This window comes from Pseudonaja textilis, chromosome Z (genome assembly GCF_049901715.1).
Source record: "Pseudonaja textilis isolate UNSWEBS1 chromosome Z, rPseTex1.2, whole genome shotgun sequence".
NCBI classification, from domain to species: Eukaryota; Metazoa; Chordata; class Lepidosauria; order Squamata; family Elapidae; genus Pseudonaja; species Pseudonaja textilis.
Genome location: NC_142008.1, coordinates 131,902,401 through 131,913,753, shown reverse-complemented (window position 1 = coordinate 131,913,753; position 11,353 = coordinate 131,902,401). Strand labels below are relative to the sequence as shown.

At 48.9% G+C, this 11,353-nt stretch overlaps 1 protein-coding gene across 1 annotated transcript in view; it reads left to right on the top strand.

The window, feature by feature from the left end:
• Positions 1–3,676: 3,676 nt before the first annotated feature.
• GRIN2D (glutamate ionotropic receptor NMDA type subunit 2D) overlaps positions 3,677–11,353 on the top strand; it is a 56,590-nt gene continuing 48,913 nt past the window's right edge. Inside the window, exon 1 of the mRNA XM_087918350.1 lies at positions 3,677–3,778. The gene's annotated coding sequence lies outside the window, so the exon portion shown is untranslated. The remainder of the gene's footprint in view (positions 3,779–11,353) is intronic.

Here is an 11,353-nt window from a genome sequence, read left to right as displayed (position 1 = left end):
CCATAGTAGGATTGTGTTGCATTGCTGACGATGTTCCAGAGTGTTATTTTTTTGTTTACTTGGGGGAGATCAATAGTTAATAAAAACAATTGTTGGGGACAATTGAAGCAAAACTGTTTTATCTTCCTAATATCACCCTCCTAACAGATGCAAAAGCTGTCTCTGCACTCAACAACTGCATGAGCTGGACCTGTGCTGCAGGACGCCCAGCCATGCCAACTCTTCTAACATCCTGCTAATTAGCCCTATGCCCCTAAACTGGCACCAGTCTCTGGGCACAGTCAATATTAACCCCCCAAATCTGAGCATCCATGAATGGCAAGAAGACTGCAAGCGCTTTCAACAGGGAAGTGTGTTTGTGTGTGTGTGTGTGCAATGTTAAGACATTTGCAGACCGAGCACTGAGACAAAGTCATCCATCATAAATCCTGTCCCTCTCCTTTTTGGTGTGTTAAGATAGATGCCGGTCCTCAGAATCTCGCCGATCAAAGGTGAAAGGACTTTGGGGAACAAGATGTCTTGCTGAATGGATTAAACTGAAAATCTGTTTGATCTGGCATTAGCGGTGTGAAAATGGGTAAGGGCCCCGCGAGAGTGCTCAGTTATGTAACCAATCCACAAACTATCTAGAGTGACATGGTATTTCCCATTCCTCTGTCAGGGTTGGAATCTGTTTATTTGGATTTTATACCCCGTCTTTATTATCTTTATGAATAAATCAAGGCCTAATATTTCTTCCTCCTCCAATTTTCCCCTCAACAAAAACAACCCTGCAAGGCGAGTCATTTATAAGCCTTGCCAGGGTTGGAGTGGTGTGTGAGGCAAGGAGATAGCGGTGTTGCCACTTGGTGTACAAAGGTGTCTGGGTCCCAAAGGAAACTTCTCAAATGCCCCCTCAAACTTGGTGAAAAACACACAGACACATACTTAAACCCTTTGGTGAGAAAATTTAGACCCCCCACGCCCCCTCCTTCCCCAAAGTCTCACACGGGCACTTCTGCCCCCACCCCAAAAACCCCCTCTCTCTCTCACACACACACACACACACACACACACACACACACACGTTTTTCCTCATTCTTCACTAGCAGCATGAAAGGGGAAAACAGCGAGGACAGGAAGATGCTCAAGGTGACAGCTCTTCCCTCTTTTCCTCGTTTCTTTTCGTTTTTCCTCTAGTTGGGGTGCTCTGGCCCACATGTGTGTGGCCACTAGGTGGCTGCAGAGAGACCCGGCCCGCTTGGAAGCTTTGCTGCCATCTCCTGGTCAGAAGGAGAATTAAAGCTCGGGTCGGTGAACCAAAATCATAAACCGCAGGGCAAGGGCAGCAGGCGGCTTCCTAGCACCGTTCCTGGCTTTAGTGGGTCTTGGTCATTCCTGCTTTTCCAAGCCTTCGATCCCTTGAACGGGTCGAGGAACAGAAACCGAAAGGCAGGCAGAGTTAGGGAGGTGCTGTAACTCGGCATGTGTTTCTTCGCTCAGCCACAGACCTCGCGGGGGCTGAAGCCCGAAGAAATCCGGGAAAGACCTTTGCAGGGGCGAACGGCAGCCCGGCAGCGTTAACTCAAAGACGCGCTCCGGATTAGGCTGATGGCATGATTCTTAATAAAACTGCTTTTCGGGTGACCGGTTGGGTGCTCTTGTCCTTTTGTAACCCAGTCTTGAGGGTGTACGTACACACATCCAAGCACTGCTTCCCCGCTTCTCCTAACTCGGATCCTTCGATGGCGCTCTGACCCACAAAAATGGGTTAAACGGTCCCGGTTTTTGTGTTATTTGAAACTCTTCCCAAACGCCACCCGCTGGGGTCAATCGACAACTCCATATGGAAGCGGCGCAGCGCCCTCTGTAGTTTTCTCTGAATAACTACCGCCGCTTAAAAAACAAAAACAAAAAAACCTCCGCTTGGTCTCCCATCCATCCCCCTGACAACGAGCTTCGTCCTTTTGGCTACAAGGCGGAAATGAGAAAGGTAAAAGAGCAACTGCCGTGTGACCTTCGGGACAGGGTATTTTATGCACGCTCATACCTATTTTTTTAAAGTCCTTTCCCGTGCGTTACAAAAACACCCGAGGGATCTTCCCGGCGTAAGCGATGGCGGTCAAAGAGAGCTGGCAGGATCCACCCCACCTCACCTTACCCCATCTTCTCTACCACCCGGTTGCTGCTCTGCTTATTTCTAAGCCCTACTAAACACGGGACGGCTTCATCTACACAAATCTCCATGATTCCCGTATGCAACGGAAAGTGTTGGGGTGTGTTCCTTCACTCCATTCCTTTCCCTCGTGGGTGAGTTTGGAAAGAGGCGGTTGACTTTTGAAGCCAGAAGGAGCCGGGGAGGGTGGGGCAATTTTCACCTTCTCCCTCCCTCCCTCCTCTCCCTCCCTCCCTCCCCTCCCTCCCTCTGCGGTGAATTTGCTTTTGGTCCTCTCCTCCCTGATGGTGGAGAGAGATCCTCTCTCTTCGGGGGAGCGCAATCTCACCCTCCGAGAGCGGGTGGGCTGCCGCTTTGCCTTGAGCTCGGCGGCGGCCTCGGAAACCTGCCCAGAGACCCAGGACGCCGGACCTCGCGTCTGCCGGTGCCAGGTGGCGGGTGCGCGCGCGCGCGTCGAGCTTCCCTTCTCAGGCTCGGGAGCCGGTTCGCAGGAAAGGCAGGGATCGGGGTCGGATCCCTGCTTCTCTCCCACCCTCTTTCCCTCCCTCCCTCCCCGCCTTCCAGCGCCCAGGACTGCGGCGCTGGGCTCCTTCGGCTTCGCAACCCGCTTCTGCCGCGCTAGTGGTGAGGCTCAGGGATGGGTGTTGAATGCTAATGACCCTCCCCGGTGCTTGCGCGCGGGCGCGCGCCTGCCCGCCTTGCCTGCCTTTTGCCTTGCAAGATCCGGGGGGAAAGGACAGGCGACGTGGTCTGGTCTGCATTAAAGGAATAAAAATATATCAAACCCCCTCTCCCCAACGCGCCCGACCCCTCCTCTCCTCCACCTTTTCCCCGCGCGCTTCTCTTCCTCCGTCTCCTCGCACCTCTCTTTTTATTTTTATTTATTTATTTTATTTTTGCACCGCCGCGTGTCTTTATAGAAAGGTGACCCGGTGAAAGGGGTGGGGTAGGGGTGGTGGGGTGGGGTGGGGAGATGGAGAAGAAGAAGAAGATGAAGAAGATGAATAAAAGGGAGGGGTGATCTAAGAGACAAATAAATAAATAAAGAACGAAAGGAAACTCAAAGCTGTAAGCGATGCAGAGATTTCTACGCTGGAGGCCCCGGGAAAGGCGGCTTGGAAGCGGGGGTGGGGAGATGGCAGAGGGGCTTTCCCCCTTTATTTATTTATTTTAGCCCCTCCTCGCCGGGCCCGCTTAGGCGCCAGGTTCTGCTTTAACTTTGGGATGCAACATGTGTAGCGCGGAAAGCCTGCAACAACCTTGAACGGAGACAGATGGGGGGCGGCGGGGGGCGGGGGAGAGAGGAGCAAGGTGTGGGGTGCGCCTGAGCGGTGAATAAAGATCTGAAAGAAATTTTTGGAAGGGAAGGAAAGGGGAAGATGTTGCTGTTTGTTCCGCGGCTGGTTGGATTTAGCGCTTGTTTGATTTCCCGCAGGAGGAAAAGAAATGGGGGCGGCGGCAGAGGCTAGGAAAAAATAATATTACCTATTAAAAAAATAAAATAAAACCAAGAAAGAAAAATACAGACCATCTCTTTCTCTGTGTGTCTCCAGAGGCGGAGAACATTTCGCTCCTCTCTTCAGTTTCCTGGTTTATCCTTTTCTCAGGAGTTGTCATGAAAAGGTAAGCCGGATTTAATTATTTAATTCATTGCTTCCCCCCCCGCCCCCCCTTCTTATTCTTCTTCTTCTTTTGTGTATGGAATATGTACCTTCCCGCAGCAAATGTCCCAGTGCTGCACAGAGGTTTATTACTTGGTGGTTTGGGGAGGGTGGTCTCCATTGCCGCCTTTTGGGGGCGTTTTTTCCTTATTGTGGGGGCGCCAGGGAAAGAGGGGAACCCGAACCCTTAATGCAAGATGAAGGAGACCCTCCCTTCCTTGGGGGGGCGGGGGGTGGGTGGGAAAGCATTTCTCCTTCCACCCTGATGTCACAATTTTGTCCTCTGCCTTTTCTGTGGGACGTGCCCGCCAGCCTGAGGTTTGAGTTCAGACTTTGGAAAGCAAATTATTGCCTCTTCTTACCTGCCCTCCCCCAGGGTCTTGGTTTGCAGTGTGTGTGTGGGGGAAAGCATGTGTGATGGCCCCTCTCTTATGTCCCCCTCCCCTTTCTGATATTCGTGTGTGTGTGTGTGTGTGTGTGTGTGAGAGAGAGAGAGAGAGAGAGTACCCTCACCCGTGGTTTGTTTGTGGCATTGATCATCCAGACTGCAAGAGTATGAAATGCCCCAAAAGGATTTAAAAAAAAAAAAAAAAAAAACCTCATTACTGTATTCTGAATTAATCCAGACCGGTCTGGAACTGCAAAAGAATCAGGAACACCAGAGATGCACACTATAGAGACTTCACTGCAGCCTTCAGCCTCTCCGAAGGAGAAGAAGGAATCTGTATTGGCGAAAGGTGGCGGGGCGGGGGGCGGGGGGGAGAGAGAAATGCAGCTTAACTGAAGGGCACCTGCTCTCTTTTCCCCTTTAGGAGAGAGAGAGAGAGAGAGAGGAAGGGGAGGTGAGGTTGTGGAGACTGGGGAAAGGCCTGTCTGATTTCACCCCAAAGAGTTCCTTTCCTCCCACGGGGTGTGGAGTGGCCTCCAGGCAGGGGGTGGTCGGCAGGAAGTGGGCAGGTTTAAAATTGGTAATGATCCCCTGGGCTCCCCGGGGAGTGGGAACCAGTGGGAGGCTTGAGTTGGGTTCTAGAGAAGGAGAGGGGTGCCTAACGGCAGTGGGGTATTTGGGCTGAGCCCAGAAAAGAAAGCTGAGGAAGAGATGTCTAGTGAAAGTAGTGGAGGATAGTGGTTAAAGGGGCATCCGATCCAGGCATTTTTAGCCATCCGTTGGGGGCTTTGTGATTAAAGTAACGGGAACATCCTCTCCGCTGCAAGATCTGTTCATAAAAGGGAGGGAGACTGAGGAATCGGGAGAGTTATAGCTCAAGGGGTGGGTATTGCTGGGTTTTGTCCAGCTTCCAAGACACGCACAGTCACAAACACGCATGCACACACACACACACACACACACACACATACACCATGCGCATGGCAGGGCCTTACATAGCTGAGAATGCCATTTGATGCTGGGACTGAAGGCGCCAAAGAAGACGGGGGGGGGCCCTTTTAGGTCTGCTGGAGGAATTTGGGGTGTGCCCCCCCACACACACACAAACAAAAGGATGCCTGGATGAGAAGCTGGCTAAGGTGAGCTGGTGTAGCTGGGCTGGGGCGACTCTTTCCATCCATCCCCAAACCACACCTCCCATCCACAGGAGGAATGGCAGCGGGGCGGGGGCTGCTCTGATGGCGTGTCTTGGGGTCTGGAATGGAGAGAGGGGGTCCCAAGCCTGCCCAAAGGAAAGCCAGGTGTCTGGAAGAGGTGTGGAGGACTTAGGAGCTTTCCTTTTGAGGCAGCAGACGGGCTCCTGAGGATGCAAACTCTTCTCCACATGAGGTGTGGGGGGGATGCACGATTAGGTTGATTGGAGGTTTGTCTAAATCGGCCTCTTAATAAGGGGTTTGACAGGTAGGATGGGAATTAAGGGAGGGGGGGGTTTCGTGAACAGAATGGAAAGACTCAGAGGCTGAGCTGCAGAGTGATTTATCTCCGGGTCATTAGAAGAAGAAGAAGAAGAAAATCTCATTGCTGGCACTTCAAAGCAAAAGGGGCCGAGGGACAATGGAAATCCGCTGGGTTTCATTTCTCTCCCCGCACCCCATAAAGATAAAGGTGTAGAAAGTTGAGGTAGGGTGAGGAAGAAACCAGGGCACGCCGTTGGTTCAAGCCACCTGTTCCCCAAACAATTGCACTGGCTGGTGCCCCGTTTCTCAGCTCATGTCCCAGTTGGGTTCCCCAACTTCTTGGTTCAAAATCCATAACTGACTTCCCCACCAATCCAGCTCCGTTTACTCTTATTTGTCTAGAAAGACAGGCAGTGGCCAGTCTCCTGGCCGTCTCTTTCCTTAGCCTGGGCAGCTAGTTTAAGCTCACTGGTCTCCCGAGGACAGAAGGGTGATTGGAGATGGCAGCTTTGCTCTTTGGCCTGCCTGGCCAGTGGAATTGCTTCTCTTGGGGGTGGGGGGGTGGGGGGTGGGCAGGAGAAGAGGCTCAGTCATTGTGAGTTGGTGCCAGGATGCAGTGAAATTCTTGTAGATGTTTCCAGGGTTTTCCCAGGTTTGGGCTCAGGTTCCTTTCGCGATGCCCTCCTAGCTCTTGGCTTTAGAAGACACCTGGGAAAAGCGTGAGGGTGAAATTGGAGATGAAAAGTGAGACTGTGTGTTTTATAAAAGGCTCTCACCATCATACAAATATTAGCACCCCCCCCCCCTTTTTTTTTTTTGCATAAGTTGGGTGGCTGCAACTCTTAGAACTCTTGCCACTCCGTCAAGGGCGGGGAAAGAAAGGCAAAGCGTGGAGAATTAAAAGATGGAGGAAAGGAACAAAGATGGAGTTTGGGCAGGAAACAGCGGAGATGGTGATGGTGTTGGAGATCCCAGGTCAGGTGCTATTTTTTCAAGAACAATCAAGCAGGAGGAGACTGAACCAATGGGGGGAAAGGTGACATTGCAAGGTGGTGTTGGTGTTTGACAAATAACAACAAACTGTTTATCTTGGCTGGCATGTTTACATTTGTCCTATTGAGGATGTTGTTTCATCTATTTGATTGATTGCCACCAGACGTTTTTCCTACACACAGCCAATGATCAACCTGTGGAACCTGTTGTCACAGGATCCTGTCAGTGGGATGTTAAGCTGGTCTTTTAAAAAATGAGAGAGAGAGAGAGAGAGAGAGAGACTGTGTTCAAGGGGTTGATGGAGGGTGGGATCAGCCAAGAAGCTTAGGTAGCAGAGGCAAGCCATCTGTTAAATTGCGAGTGTGAGGGAGAAGATAAAATCATGCCATAATTACCACTGTGATTTCCTCTGGAAACTGTTTTCAGGATGTGTGTGTGGGAATCCCTAAGGAGATGCTGGCTTATGTTGAAGGATGTGTGAATTCTTTCTATTCTCACCACTATTTCATCCTCGTTTCTTTTGAAGGGGGGTCTCTGGATAAGGCCCAGTGGCATCACACCAATGTTGGGTGCATGGTACATTTTTTGTGTAACCTCACCAGCAGTCAGTGGCTGTGAGTCACCCATGTGTTTCTGCCCCCTTTTCTCTTAGGACTGGAAAAGGAGTCCCTTTCCCCCCATTGGCCTCCATTGCAATGGGGGGGCTGGAAGCCATGTTTCTCTTGTTGAATTCTGGAGACTAGGCTCAGAGGGATCGGTGGTCTGGGCCAGGCTAATGGTGACTATGACTTTTGAGTAATTCCGTGTCTGTTAATATTTGCATTTGGGATTCCGCATTGCTAGGTGTAAAGTCCCTGAGGACACGTATTTGTGAGCTTTTATACATGGAGGCTGGCAGTCCACCTGTGATGTTGCTCACGTCTTTGTGAAACAGGTGTGTCCTTGAGGCAGTTCCACGTATGTCTCTGTTAATGTGTTGGTGAGTTTCTTGGCTTCTAAAACAGGAACACTGTGGACTATGTCTCCTTACTGTTGGCTATACCAAAGTGTGCTTCTGGCTATGCGTTTAAATTGGGCCTGAATTACTCCTCGGGTGTAGGCCTGTGTCTTGCACATGGTTTGTTCCCTTCCTCTGACTGTGTATATCTGTGGGCTACTGATTATTTTGCTCTCTGGTTATCTACTTCAGTGACTGAACCCTTTCTTCACTGTATGTGATCTTTCTACTTCTAAGTGTTCCCAGCATTTTTCTACTTATAAGTGTTCCCAGCATGTTCCCGGCTGTCTCAATTCAAGCTGGGTATCTTGCTTATGTGCAGTTGTTTCTCCTACTACAATGTGTATCAAGGTAGGTAGGTATCTTTCCTGATCCCCTGTATAATCATGCAAAGGTTGGCTGCAGATTTAGCTTAAGCCCTCTTCCCTCATACATTATACCCTTCTTAGTCAGACTATGGGTCTCCAGATGTCAGATTTCAAAATCTAGCTGTCCAGCCCATCTGGAAGCGCTGAGGAACACTTAGCAGTCTTCAGCAGTTTCCCTTGTATAACACAGTGTGAGTAATCTAGTCAGAGGGCACCTTCCTTGATATAGTATTCACCTGAAATACTAAAGGATGATTATGTTGGATGTGAGTGACCAGAACTGCAACCGAACAGAACTGGAGAACTTCATGTGGAAGGACCTGAAGGAAGGAAGATGGCAGCTTCTGTTGGTATTGCTGATTTTTACACTGAATAATTTTCTTTCTCATCAGAGAAAGAGGCCACAGTGAGATTGCCCCATGCTCCCAATGTACGACTGCCAGCTCTTTCCCTGTGATTTGTGGTGTTTTTCCCACTGGTTGTTACTTTCATGCCTTAAGAGAAGATGTTGACTAGGGTGGAAAAGTCCTAGTAACATACCTAATTTGGTGTGGTCAGTAAGGGATTCCAACATATCCAAGCTTACTAGGTTACATTAATACACACAAACTTTGATGTTTTTATGGCCATGCTAAAACCGTACAAGAGTTTCTACGCAGGTATGGAATAGAGAAACTGAACAAAAACAACTATAGTTACTGCCAACTCTGTGATGATAACCCCAGTCTTCTATCATGGTTCTCCAAAATATACCCTCCAAGTGCACACATTTGTATAGGTAATCTCTCTTTCCTTAAAGCCTCCCATTAGTATATATTTACTAATGTCCTTATTTCTCCATTGAGTACTATATTTTTATGTTAGTTTTCATTAACTATATTTCTGAAGAATGTAGTAACATGTATAAATTTATGATTCATGTGTGTTGAGTGGGAAATATGCATAAATATTATTTGCCACTCTGCCCAGTCAATCGGCATTGTGAAGAATATGCATAAATGAACAACCTGAATTAAAGGATTTGTACATTGTCTAGTCAATGTGCAAAGTCTTCAGATTGCCTGGGAATTAACAGGACTTTTCATTGATTGGCAGATAGGTATATTTTCCCCACTTAGAAAACAGGCACTGCTATCGGTTAAGTGTGGCTAGTCCATATTTTCTAACCTCCCTTTATGCATATTGACGGGCTGGCATACTCCGGTCTGTTTGTACAATTAAGTTGTTATTTACAGTGTTTAGGGAATGTGTACAGTGGCTAGAATTTATTACATACATTTCCCCCCCTTTTAACCACATATTTGGAAGATAGATGCTTTGTCAGTAGAGTTCTGATTTATATCTACATATTTTTCCCCACGGTCACTAGAGAATTTTAGAGGCATGATTTCTGACTGTTCCTGCTCGGAAAAGCTATACTTTCCTTAGCCTGATCTATACCGTATTCTTCTATCTGTCCTGCAGAACACATATGGAATTTATATTGGGACTTTGGGATGCTATGCCGGGCTCTCAAGTGTTCTATTTGTAACCTTGTAAGAAGATGTGGTTATCCACGCTATGTGCACTGACATAACAATGCCTGTGTTGTGTCTGTGTACCCTTTCAGCCTATAGCTAGTCATATTTTGGTCTTTATAGAAAGATGCACACACCTGCACAGGCTAGTTTAAATATTTGTACTCTCCCTCATAGTACGAACAGTTCATAAATGCCATCACAATGCCTTCTTTCTTGCTCACTGCACTTACACAAAAACCTAGTCGCATTTAAGTCCGACTCTTCCCCTGCATCTTCTGTGCAAATGAACATTGCAAACTGCCGTCGGAAAGACTCGGGATGCAGGAATGAGAGCGAGACACATTGAAGCTCAGCACATCTGCAGGGCATGAGGCGGCCAAAGGCTGCTCAGCGAAAATTGTGTTGGCATGTGCATGTTACAACTGTTCTGAAACCCAGACTCTGCTATAAATCTTGGTTGATGAGACAGTGCCCTCTTTCTTTCTACCTGCTCGGCATAGGATCCACGGTGATGCTGAATCTTCCTTCAGCTGGACCTATAGATCTCTGGTGGCCCTCCCTCCATTGCTTCTTCTCACCCCAGATTCATTTTTCTGGTGTGCACGTGGTCTCTGTGTCTGTCCCCCCACCTACCTTCTCTCGTTTATCTCTCACTGCCATCAACCCCCCACCTGTTCCTCCAAGCAGAAACCTGGATCAACTGCCGATCCTCCCCCTTCCTTCAGATGCTCCCATTACCAAAACAAGCCACCAATGGACACTTATGGAAAGGTCTCTCCCCCCTCCCCACCCCCCCCCCCCCACACAAGGGGAGAGCAGAGAAGGCAGCGGCAGGGGGATGCGGTCAAAATTGCCAGCCACAGCTGTCCAAGTGAAAGTGGCCACCTGGGGTCTGGGTTCCAGGAAACAGGCAGAGATCAAAACAGCTGGAAAAAGGGCCTTGCTGAGAGGAGAGAGGAGAGCGGCGATTTGGGTAGGGGTCTTGTTTTACCTCTGCATGGAAGCCAGTGCTAGAAGATCGGAGCAACAGAGAGCAGTAAAGTTGGCAGATGAGGCGACTGCTCATTTCAGCTTGATCTGGTCTCACTCAGTACTCAGCCCTTGCACACTTCTCTGGAGCATGTGCATAGCTTCCTACCCTCGGTTATGAGAAACTGCAGCACGCACCCCATCTAGAATTAGGGGACGAGGAATTGTAGGCTGGGAGAATCCTTTCCCAAGCAAATTCAAGAAGGCTTTATTTTATTTTTGGTTTTAACGAGAGGGAGCTGGGCTGAAATCTTATTCTACTGCTATCGTTCTTGCCCCCAACTTCTAGCAGTTTCATCTCACAGGTTAGTGAAGTCTACAGAAATGCACCTTACTGATGCCAATCACCATCTCCATCTTCAAGACTAAATAATGTGCCTGAAAGGTAGGAAAACAAGCGACTTCCGTACTTGCAAACAAAATTTTTAAAAGCAGGGAGGAGGGGGAGATGGAAAAAGCAGGACCCAGAGATGTGGATGTAGCAAACCAAAATAATGAGGCATCAGCAGAGATTCTGTACTCAAAGTCTGGAGAGCGTGTATATGCTTGTAAATTAATTACCAGCAGTGGAGAGTCTGGGAGAGTGTCACTTGATGGGATTAAGGGTTTGTGGAAGGTGTGGAATTGAGGCACAAAACTCTGGACCCCCCATCTCTCCTCCGGCCTTGGGAACCGGACAATTGGCTCTCCTTGGGTAGTTATCCGCTTCCCTTCTAATTCTTTCCTTTTGCAGGCTGTCTGAGTCCTCCCCTCTTTCCCCTTCCCTTCCCAAACCTGCAACGATC